General features: G+C 34.7%; 1 protein-coding gene across 6 annotated transcripts in view; it reads left to right on the top strand.

The window, feature by feature from the left end:
* The window catches only part of BBS9 (Bardet-Biedl syndrome 9), a 465,641-nt gene that overhangs the window by 70,894 nt on the left and 381,399 nt on the right, over positions 1 to 13,348 (top strand). The window lies entirely within an intron of this gene.

Raw genomic sequence — 13,348 nt, 5'->3', positions numbered from 1 at the left:
GATTAGCCCTTTGGTACTATACATTCTTTTTTGGAGGGAGTTACCAATACCAAGCTTTCTGATTTATAATTCATACTCAATGTTTTAATTATTGCTTTAGAATTACTTCTGTTTTAAATTATGAAGGCCACATATAATTTGCACAAAATTTGGAAAAATACAGAACATTATTAAGAAGAAAATTTAAATTACCTTTAATCTTAAAATTTAAATATAAACAGAAATACATGAACTTGTAAATCAAGTATTGATGAAAATGCAGTGTGATTTTGGTGAACATTTAGAGACACTAGATTAAAATAGAATCCTCCCTTTTTGGGGTAAAAATGGCAAACAATGACTGTAAACAATTCTTGATTTTTTTAAGAAATAAAGGTGCTAGAACTCACCAGTATTTTCACTTAGCTTAATTTTGACTGAATTGTATAAATAATTGTGGTGGCATTTATGAGGATATCTTTGAGATTACAAAAGTTTTGTTTATGAATGAATTATCCATTTGAGAGATTAATATTAATTTCCTCATACGTGTGTAAAGTACCTACTTATATAACACTCTAAACCTTTCAACTGTTCATATATAATATATAGCCTGGGTGTATATGTTTATAAATGTGTGTGTATATATCTTTATATATTTGTATCTGTTTCTAATTTTATAAACAATAAAATCTAGGTTTGAACAGAAGCCATAGTCTTTGCTATATAATTGAAAAAACATGTGTTTCCATGTAGGCAAACCTAAGGAAAGTAGTAACTCTCAAACAATTCATCTGTTTAGAAAATGCTTTCAGGACGTTACATGTTAAATCCATAATTCTATTACAGTTATTGAATTTTGTAACGAGAAACATTTGTTCATTGACTTAAACTTTTAACAGAGTTTAACAATTAGAAATTTTCCAGAATGATGCATGCTGTGTATATTGGAGAAATAGAGGAGATTGAGAAATGAGACATTGTCTGGAAAGCTGAAATAATCTTCTTTTATTATCAGATTATAATATGAATCATATTATGGCATTGATAGTTTAGGTGGCTGTTGAAATCTGAATCATGGCATTGATAGTTTAGGTGGCTATTGATGATGCTGAAATGTTAATTTTTTGTTTGTATTATTTTCCTTTAGAATGTACCATAGCAATTTTGACTGGTTTCAAGTAGTTAGTAAAATGTTACCAAGTTGCAAATATGTTTTTATAAATTACAAATAATCTGTTCAGAATGTTATTTACTTTATCTAGGAGAGGAGGAGTTTTCATTCTTAACTTTTTGCTTTCTCATTTTGGAGTCATTAGAGATTTATTGACTAACGGCTTATTTTGATATTAAAGCATATGAACTTTCTATAAGGAGGAACAGCATTGTGTTTCATACATTAATTTATGTTTTTGTTAGACCAACCCTTTTTTTTTAAATGAAAGCTACTGGTATTGTATAACTGACATCCCAAAATATGAAGTCAGTAAAAAACTATGAAAATATCTTAGATGGAGAGTGTGTTTGATTTAAGAGGGAAAAAACAAGACAACTGCAGATGTTGTTTCTTTTTCTTGTGTTAAAGAGATCTCCTAATAAAGGCTACTAACTTTGAAATCTCTATTGTCTTTCCAAAGGCTAAGAAAAACATTTTTTTGATTGCAAGATTTGGTTATGTGTCTGGTACTGTGCCAGGTTCCTTCACATGTTTCCATTTAGTTCTTGAAACAACCTGCAAAGTAGATATTATTCCCATTCTACAGATGAGGAAATTGACAAGAGTCAGAATTCTGTACAGTTATATATATTTGTACATATTTATAGGTATATTATGTGTGTGTATGTACATATACTTATATATATATACATACACACATATATATTAAAAGATTTGAAAATTTCAAGGTTTAAATATCATAATGGCAATCTCAGGGGAAGAGAGAAAAATTAAGTTTTCGGGAAGTACTGATTTTTTCAACATTCATTGTATCATCGGATGAATTTTTTTGAATGGACAATAATAGAAGTCATGGTTTTATTATGCAATCTCATTTTTTTCCTCCTTGACTTCGTCATTGCTGATATATTTTGGTTTTGAATTTGACATGTGACAAGTATATTTTAATATTTTGTTAGAGTAATGCCATCAAGTAAGGGATTTTATCTGTTATCTCAGATCATGGATCCAAAGAAGAGTATGTTTTACTTTTTTGGGAAATGAGAATTTTGCATTTGGCAGCATTGGATAGTTTAAGTGGCATTACTTATTTTTCTGCATGAGAATATATTTTTCTATTCTTTCCTCTTTCTTCCTTTAAGACAGGATTCAGATCTGAGGTATTTTGAAAATCCACTTGAGGTAGGTCATGAAGGACTTGACTTTTTCTTCAGCAGGAGGTGGCAATCTTAGCACATTTACTTCTAATTAAAACCAGAGCCCAGTGTTTCACTAGGGAATTTATTATTACTTTTAAGCAATGAGTATTTTGAACTTGGGAGTGGAGTTTTCTCTTATAAACCTTAAAATTCATTTGAGCCTCAGGATTTAGAAAACTGTTGACTGCCCATTGTGCATTAAAAAGGTTAAAAGTCATCATTTTAATAGTTAGTTTCTCTTTCATTATAATGCTTGTTTTATGGGTTTTATAAAGGTGCATTAAAATGCAGCAACTTCTGTTGGAATGATGTTAAATTAAGGTCTTGGCTTCACTGGCAACTTTTTTGTCCTTTATAAAATTGATTAGACTTTTAAAGCTACACACATGACTGAAGATGGAAATGTTTGTGCACTGGCATATATTATATAAAGTAACTGAGGTGTGTACATATACAGGAAGTGAAGTAGAAAAGTGGAGGTGCTTACCTGGGCAATTCAGATTCTTTACCAAATTTACCTGAAATACTTGGCTATTTTCTCTTGTTATACAAACAGTTTCTTTTATTTTTCACTTTACTTTGTGTGACTAGAAACGGTATTAACAATTATTTATTCATGAACTTTAGATATATAGCTTTTTTTGTGTGCGTAATGAAACTGTTTTAAGGAATATTTTTCCTTATTACTCTACTACTATGTTAATTGTTTACAGATTAGAGAATATAGTTAAATGAATAAAAAAAATTATACAGTGGGTTACTGTTAAATTTTATGACTAATTGTGATTATTGACTTTTATATATTCATTTATATACACATATATGTTTTATTTATTTATTTTAAATATTTATTTATTTGGCTGCGCTGGGTCTTAGTTGTGGCACACGGGATCTTTTTAGTTGCGGCATGCGGGAACTCTTTGTTACAACATGCGTGATCTAGTTCCCCAACCAGGGATGGAACCCAGGCCCCCCCTGCACTGGGAGCACGAAGCCTTAGCCACTGGACCACTAGGGAAGTTCCTATATACACACATATTCTTTAAACCAGGGGTCCCCAACCCCTGTTCGGAACCTGTTAGGAACCGGGCCGCACAGCAGGAGGTGAGCAGTGGGCTAGCGAGCAAAGCTTCATCTGCTGCTCCCCATCGCTCCCCATCACTCTCATTACTGCCTGAACCATCCCCTGCATCGCTTGCATTACCAACCTGAATGATTCCACCCCCCTTCCCACCCCCGGCCGTGGAAAAATTGTCTTCCACGAAACTGGCCCCTGGTGCCAGAAAGGTTGGGGACTGCTGCTTTCAACAAAATGGGTAATACTGTTCATTCCTGGCCATTTTGCCTTATAAATTGTGACTGTCTTTCCATGTCAATGAATATAAATCTACATTTTTAATGGCATAGAATTTGTGTTTTATGCATACATATAAGTTGACTGTTGAACAACATGGGTTTGAACTACAGGGGTTCACTTATACTTGGATTTTTTTCAGTGAATACATACTATAGTACTACACGATTCTTGGCTGGTTGAATCTACTCATGTGGAACCATGGATATGGAGGATTGATTGTAAAGTTATGCTCAGAGTTTAGACTGTGTGGAGGGTCGGTACCCCAACCCCTGTTGTGTCCAAAGGTCAACTGTACATCATAATTAATTTCTGTTGGTATATACACTATCTAATGCTTTTAATATTTTTCTTTTTATAAATCATTGAATGTATTTGTAATTCTTTATATATTTATTAAAAACAAATATATCCTTATATTTAAAAAAAAGAATAAAAACTGAAAGCCCCTTTTTTATTTCCTTGCTGCCTATGAAATTTTACTCCTCTCTCAAGGTAAACAGTTTGGTGAACAACATTGCACTTGCATACATTATTCAATGCATTTATAAACATATTTGGTTTTGTTTTATTTTGTTTTATGTGAATGGGATCACTCTCTATATGTTCATCTATAACTTGCTCATTTCATTTACATGGATATCTTTCCATGTCCAAATGTATAGGCTTACCTCGTTCTTGTATGGGCCTCATAGAATTCTTTTTCGTTTTAAACTTATTTATTTATTTATTTATTTTTGGCTGCATTGGGTCTTTGTTGCTGCTCACGGGCTTTCTCTAGTTGTGGCGAGCGGGGACTATTCTTTGTTGCGGTGCATGGGCTTCTCATTGAGGTGGCTTCAATTGTTGTGGAGCACGGGCTCTAGGCGTGTGGGCTTCAGTAGTTGTGGCACGTGGGCTCAGTAGTTGTGGCTCGCGGGCTCTAGAGCGCAGGCTCAGTAGTTGTGGTGTACAGGCTTAGTTGCTCCGTGGCATGTGGGATCTTCCCCGACCAGGGCTCAAACCCATGTCCCCTGTATTGGGAGGCGGATTCTTAACCACTGCGCCACCAGGGAAGTCCCCATAGAATTCTATATATGGGTATTTCATAATTTATTTAACCATGGAGATTGCTTCCAAAATTTACTATTGTGGACAACCTCTTTTTGCATTGGCTCACTCTGCTTTGATATATAGGCTCAGAGTAAAGCTCACAGGTGACTAGTCCATTGGACTGACTGTGACATGTACTTTATTATTTACATTTTATTACACTCAGGAGTACAGTTGTATTTGTTGATCTTATGATGGAGAATAGAGGCAGTTGGCTAAACATTCTAGAAAATTTGCAGAGTTTGATCACATAAGTTGAGCACAGGAGTTTCCTCACTTCTGGTACTACAGTTATCTAGTACATTCTTTAACAGTCATTTTAATTAACCTTCTCACTGAAAGCCCATTTGAGTAATGGAAGAGTTCCAGAAAGCTACTGAAGAAAAACCATAGCTATTAGCAGGAATGAAAAACCAAGATTCAGTCAGACAAATATTTTTTAAATGCTTATTATTCCTTCCATAAGGATCTTTCCACATGGCTGGAGAGATGAGAGTAACATACATCAATCTGACAATGATACTGAACAACAGAAGTCATCGTGTAATATTTTCTTCTGATTAATTTTGAACCCAGTCTGGGAGCTGGTGGACTTGAACCACAGGTATTCTACTCTTGATGGCCTTTAAGGTCTTTATCATTTTCTAGAGAAATAATGTTGTTATCACTTGTTTCTGACTTTTGTTGGCTTTTTACCATGTGAAAATAAATTGATAAAGATTCCAAATGTATCAGGGCTTTCTAGGTAGGCTACTCAGCAATTAGTGTTTTCTCAAACTCTTATCCTGGCGAAGATCAAGATCAGTAGGAGTCTGGCATTTTCATGGCTCATATGATATTTTATAGTCAGTAGAAACAGGGCTTCTCTAGAAGTTGCATCAGTTAGTATATGATGAGGTGAATGCATATTCTCTCTGTTTTCTCCTCGCTTTTCTTCCCTTCTCCCTCATCCTTAAGAATAAAGAGATATTTCATGTACAGAGGGCATTGTTTTATTTCATGAAATAAGAATAGCCTGCTTAAGGATAGATGCTTTTTGTCTACTTCTGGAAGGAAGACTATAAATCAGCAATTTTAAAATTTAGGTCATCATTTTTCCAAAAGCGTTTTAACGTATTTGCCTTCTTGCCAAGGTTCAATTTATATGTTTGGTAATGGATTTTTAAAAATGTTTGCTTGAACTTTGATCTTTATACCTGTGGAAGAGCCAATCATTGGTGGGGCCTGAGCTTCAGGAATGGTGGGAAGTTTGATTGATACCTGCCTCCTCCATTAAAAAAATTTTTTTTAAGTAACATGTTAATTTTGGAAACTTTGGATGAGGTTTATATGAGAAGGGAAATAAAATAATCTCTACTCAACACTAAGAACTAACTAATCATTATGACTATTCTAGTATATTTATTTCGACTTTTTATTTTGAGTTTTTATGCCATAAAACCAGATTCATATTGTATTTACTCTTTCTTTTTTAAGGAACATTTATTTATTTATTTACTTATTCATTTTTTGGCTGTGTTGGGTCTCCGTTGCTGCATGTGGGCTTGCTCTAGTTGCGGTGAGCGAGGCCTACTCTTCGTTGTGGTGTGCGGGCTTCTCATTGCGGTGGCTTCTCGTTGTGGAGCACGAGCTCTAGGCACGTGGGCTTCAGTAGTTGTGGCACGTGGGCTCAGTAGTTGTGGCTCGCAGGCTCTAGAGCTCAGGCTCAGTAGTTGTGGCACATGGGCTTAGTTGCTCCACAGCATGTGGGATCTTCCTGGACCAGGGATTGAACCCGTGTCCTCTGTGTTGGCAGGAGGATTCTTAACCACTGTGCCAGCAGTGAAGTCCCTGTATTTACTCTTTTAAGGTCTATTTCTCACTTAACAATATCACAAATATTTACCAAATCAACAAATATTCTACTGCAATGTAAGTCTAAATGATTATAGAGAATTCTATGATTTACCACTGTTAAATTTTGCTTTTAAAATATTTTGCTTTTAAAAATACTATGGTCATCCTAAAACTTGTATGGAACCACAGAAGACCCCAAGTAGTCAAAGCAATCTTGAGAAAAAAAGATCAAAGCTGGAGAAATCATACTTCCTGAATTCAAACTGTATTAGAAACGTATAGTAATTGAAACAATATGGTATTGACATAAAAATAGGTATATAAATCAATGGAACAGAATAGAGAGCTCAGAAATTAATTTATGACAAAGGAACCAAGAATACAGAATGAGGAAAGGATAGTCTCTTCAATAATGGTGCTGGAAAAACTGGATTGCCACATACAAAAGAATGAAACTGGACCCCTATCTTATACCATACACAAAAATCAACTCCAAATGGATGAAAGACTTAAATGTAAGACCTGAAACCATAAAACCCCTAGAAGAAAACATGGAGGGTAATCTTCTTGACATTGATCATGGCAATGATGTTTTGGATTTGGCACCAAAAGCAAAGGCAACAAAGAAAAAATAAACAAGTGCCATATAACACTGTATAAGTTTAAGGTATACAGCATAAATGATCTGACTTACATATACTGTAAAATGATTACCACAGTAAGTTTAGTTAACATCCGTCATATGATACAAAAAAAAGAAAAAAGAAAAAAAAATATTTTTCCTTGTGATGAGAACTCTTAGAATCTACTCTCCTAACAATTTTCAAGTATTATATCAATAAAACTGGAAAGAATAAAAAGGAGAACATTTTTTAGCACCACAAAAAATCAAAAGAGAAATAGAAGTGCTAGAAATTTTATACCCATAGAAAAGTTGCCTGATGATCAAAATTGAGTAGCAAGGAGTAGCTAGCATACATTTTTATTACTGAGAAAATGATGACCATTCAGATTTGTTATTTCTATCACATTTTTGGATAAATTCTTTGGAAAGAAAAGTGGGTGGGGCCAAAGGGGGACCTTTCCTTTGCCTGTATCATTGTAATTATTATAACAAAAATGTATCCATGAGATTAGTTGCAAATTTTAAAATAAATAATCACTGCCTAAAAAACCCCCCAAACCCCCCAAAAACCAGGTGGGATTACATCAAACTAAAAAGCTTCTGTACAGCAAGGGAAACCATCAACATAATGAAAAGGTGACCCGTGGAATGGGAGAAAATATTTGCAAATCATATATCTGATAAAGAATTAATATCCAAAATATATAAAGGACTCATACAACTCAATAGAAAAACCCCCAAACAATCCAATTTAAAAATGGGCAGAGGAACTGAATAGACATTTTCTCGAAGAAGATATCCAGATGGCCAACAGGTACATGAAAATGTGCTCAATAATACTAATTATCAGGAAAATGCAAATCCAAATCACAATGAGATACTGTCTAACACCTGTTAGAATGGCTATCATGAAAAAAGACAAGAGATAACAAGTGTTAGTGAGGATGTGGAGAAAGGAGAACCCTTATTCATTGTTGATAGGAATGTAAATTGGTGCAGCTACTATGGAAAACAGTATGGAGGTTCCTCAAAAAATTAAAAATAGAACTACCATATGATCCAGCAATTCCACTTGTGGTTATATATCCAAAGGAAATGAAAACAGGAGTTTGAAGAGATATCTATACTCCCATGTTCACTGCAGCATTATTCACAATAGCCAAGATATGGAACAACCTAAGCATCCATCAATAGATGAATGGATAAAGAAGAAGTGGTAGATACATATAATGGAATATTATTCAGCTATGAGAAGGAAGGAAATCCTGCTATTTGTGACATCATGGATGGATGTTGAGGGCATTATGCTAAGTGAAATAAGCTAGACAGAGAAAGACAAAATGCTGCATTCACTTATGGGGAATCTAAAAAAAAAGTTAAACTCATAGAAACAGACAGTAGAAATTCTAACAGACATGCAGAGGTTCAAATACTGGTAATTATGACCACTGTATTTTTAAAATTTTCTTATTTTAATTTAGCTTTGTTGAGGTATAATTGACATATAAAATTGTAAGGTATTTAAAGTACATCGTGGTGATTTGATATAGGTACACATGGTTTAAGGATTCTCCCCATTTCGAGTGGCATGATATATTTAAAGTGATGAAAGGGAAGAACCTACAACCAAGATTACTCTACCTTGCAAGGATCTCATTCAGATTCGACGGAGAAATCAAAAGCTTTACAGACAAACAAAAGCTAAGAGAATTCAGCACTACCAAACCAGCTCTATAACAAATGCTAAAGGAACTTCTCTAAGTGGCAAACACAAGAGAAGAAAAGGACCTACAAAAACAAACCCATAAAAATTAAGAAAATGGTCATAGGAACATACATATTGATAATTACCTTAAACGTGAATGGATTAAATGCTCCAACCAAAATACACAGGCTCGCTGAATGGATACAAAAACAAGACCCATATATATGCTGTCTACAAGAGACCCACTTCAGACCTAGGGACACATACAGACTGAAAGTGAGGAGATGGAAAAAGATATTCCATGCAAATGGAAATCAAAAGAAAGCTGGAGTAGCAATATTCATATCAGATAAAATAGACTTTAAAGAATGTTACAAGAGGCAAGGAAGGACACCACATAATGATGAAGGGATCAATCCAAGAAGAAGATATAACAATTATAAATATATATGCACCCAACATAGGAGCATCTCAATACATAAGGCAACTGCTAACAGCTATGAAAGAGGAAATTGACAGTAACACAATAATAATGGGGGACTTTAACACCTCACTTACACCAATGGACAGATCACCCAAAATGAAAATAAATAAGGAAACAGAAGCTTTAAATGACACAATAGACCAGATAGACTTAATTGATATTTATAGGACATTCCATCCAAAAACAGCAGATTACACTTTCTTCTCAAGTGCACATAGAACATTCTCCAGGATAGATCACATCTTGGGTCACAAATCAAGCCTCAGTAAATTTAAGAAAATTGAAATCATATCAAGCATCTTTTCTGACCACAACGCTATGAGATTAGAAATGAATTACAGGGAAAAAAACATACCAAACACAAACATATGGAAGCTGAACAATACGTTACTAAATAACCAAGAGATCACTTAAGAAATCAAAGAGAAAATCAAAAAATACCTAGAGACAAATGACAATGAAAACACGACGATCCAAAACCTATGGGATGCACCAAAAGCAGTTATAAAAGGGAAGTTTATAGCTTACAAGCCTACCTCAAGAAACAAGAAAAATCTCAAATAAACAATCTAAACTTACACTTAAAGGAACTAGAGAAAGAAGAACAAACAAAACCCAAAGTTAGCAGAAGGAAAGAAATCATAAAGATTAGAGCAGAAATAAATGAAATAGAAACAAAGAAAACAATAGCAAAGATCAATAAAACTAAAAGCTGGTTCTTTGAGAAGATAAACAAAATTGATAAGCCATTAGCCAGACTCATCAAGAAAAAGAGGGAGAGGACTCAAATCAATAAAATCAGAAATGAAAAAGGAGAAGTTACAACAGACACCGCAGAAATATAAAGCATCCTAAGAGACTACTACGAGCAACTCTATGCCAATAAAATGGACAACCTGGAAGAAATGGACAAATTCTTAGAAAGGTATAACCTTCCAAGACTGAACCAGGAAGAGACAGAAAATATGAACAGACCAATCACAAGTAATGAAATTGAAACTGTGATTAAAAATCTTCCAACAAACAAAAGTCCAGGACCAGATGGCTTCACAGGTGAATTCTATCAAACATTTAGAGAAGAGCTAACACCCATCCTTCTCAAACTCTTCCAAAAAATTGCAGAGGAAGGAACACTCCCAAACTCATTCTATGAGGCTACCATCACTCTGATACCAACACCAGACAAAGATACTACAAAAAAGAAAATTACAGACCAATATCACTGATGAATATAGATGCAAAAATCCTCAACAAAATACTAGCAAACAGAATCCAACAACACATTAAAAGGATCATACACCATGATCAAGTGGGATTTATCCCAGGGATGCAAGGATTCTTCAATATATGCAAATCAATCAATGTGGTACACCATATTAACAAACTGAAGAATAAAAACCGTATGATCATCTTGATAGATGCAGAAAAAGCTTTTGATAAAATTCAACACCCATTTATGATAAAAACTCTCCAGAAAGTGGGCATAGAGGGAACCTACCTCAACATAATAAAGGCCATATCTGACAAACCCACAGCAAACATCATTCTCAATGGTGAGAAACTGAAAGCATTTCCTCTAAGATCAGGAACAAGACAAGGATGTCCACTCTCACCACTATTATTCAACATAGTTTTGGAAGTCCTAGCCACGGCAATCAGAGAAGAAAAAGAAATAAAAGGAATCCAAATTGGAAAAGAAGAGGTAAAACTGTCACTGTTTGCAGATGACATGATACTATACGTAGAGAATCCTAAAGATGCCACCAGAAAACTAGAGCTAATCAATGAATTTGGTAAAGTAGCAGGATACAAAATTAATGCACAGAAATCTCTTGCATTCCTATACACTAATGATGAAAAATCTGAAAGAGAAATGAAGGAAACACTCCCATTTACCATTGCAACAAAAAGAATAAAATACCTAGGGAGGCAAAAGACCTGTATGCAGAAATCTGTAAGACACTGATGAAAGAAATTAAAGATGATACCAACAGATGGAGAGATATACCATGTTCTTGGATTGGAAGAATGAATATTGTGAAAATGACTATACTACCCAAAGCAATCTACAGATTCAATGCAATCTGTATCAAATTATCAATGGTATTTTTTACGGAACTAGAACAAAAAATCTTAAAATTTGTATGGAGACACAAAAGACCCCAAATAGCCAAAGCAGTCTTGAGGGATAAAAACAGAACTGGAGGAATCAGACTCCCTGACTTCAGACTATACTACAAAGCTACAGTACTCAAGACAATATGGTACTGGCACAAAAACAGAAATATAGATCAATGGAACAGGATAGAAAGCCCAGAGATAAACCCACACACCTATGGTCCACTAATCTATGACAAAGGAGGCAAGGATATACAATGGAGAAAAGACAGTCTCTTCAATAAGTGGTGCTGGGAACACTGGACAGTTACATGTATAAGAATGAAATCAGAATACTCCCTAACACCATACATGAAAATAAACTCAAAATGTATTCAAGACCTAAATATAAGACTGGACATTATCAAACTCTTAGAGGAAAACATAGGAAGAACACTCTTTGACATAAATCACAGCAAGATCTTTTTTGATCCACCTCCTCGAGTAATGGAAATAAAAACAAAAATAAACAAATGGGACCTAATGAAACTTAAAAGCTTTTGCACAGCAAAGGAAACTGCAAACAAGACGAAAAGACAACCCTCAGAATGGGAGAAAATATTTGCAAACGAATCAACAGACAGAGGATTAATCTCCAAAATATATAAACAGCTCATGCAGCTCAATATTAAAAAAACAAACAACCCAATCCAAAAATGGGCAGAAGACCTAAATAGACATTTCACCAAAGAAGACATACAGATGGTCAAGAAGCACATGAAAAGCTGCTCAACATCACTAATTATTAGAGAACTGCAAATCAAAACTACAATGAGGTATCAGCTCACACCAGTTAGAATGGGCATCATCAGAAAATCTACAAACAACAAATGCTGGAGAGGGTGTGGAGAAAAGGGAACCCTCTTGTACTGTTGGTGGGAATGTAAATTGATACAGCCACTATGGAGAACAGTATGGAGGTTCCTTAAAAAACTAAAAATAGAATTACCATATGACCCAGCAATCCCACTACTGGGCATATACCCAGAGAAAACCATAATTCAAAAAGACACGTGCACCCCAATATTCATTGCAGCACTAATTACAATAACCAGGTCATGGAAGGAACCTAAATGCCCATCGACAGACGAATGGATAAAGAAGATGTGGCACATATACACAATGGAATATTGCTTAGCCATAAAAAGGAACGAAATTGGGTCATTTGTAGAGACATGGATGGATCTAGAGACTGTCATACAGAGTGAAGTAAGTCTGAAAGAGAAAAACAAATATCGTACATTAACGCCTATGTGTGGAACCTAGAAAAATGGTACAGATGAACCGGGTTGCAGGGCAGAAGTAGAGACACAGATGTAGAGAACAAACGTATGGACACCAAGGGGGGAAAGTGGCAGGGGGATGGTGGTGGTGTGATGAATTGGGAGTTTGGGATTGACATATATACACTAATATGTATAAAATGGATAACTAATAAGAACCTACTGTATAAAAAAATAAAATAAAATTCAAAAATTCAGAAAAATAAGCATTCCCCCCCATTTCAAACACATCCATCAACTCACATATTTATCTCTTTTTTTTTGGTGAGGACATCTAAGTTCTACTCTCTTAACAACTTTTAATTTTACAATACAGTGCTATCAACTACATGTTTTACCTTAGATCCTCAGGCCTTATTCATTTCATAGTTGAAAATTTGTACCCATTTACCAGCCTCTCCCTATTTCCTCTATCCCCAGCCCCTAGCAGTTACTTTTCTACTAGAATCCTAGGACT

Source organism: Balaenoptera acutorostrata, chromosome 7, assembly GCF_949987535.1.
Source record: "Balaenoptera acutorostrata chromosome 7, mBalAcu1.1, whole genome shotgun sequence".
NCBI lineage: Eukaryota > Metazoa > Chordata > Mammalia > Artiodactyla > Balaenopteridae > Balaenoptera > Balaenoptera acutorostrata.
The sequence above is the reverse complement of the archived record's forward strand: the minus strand, read 5'-3'. Positions and strand labels throughout refer to the sequence as shown.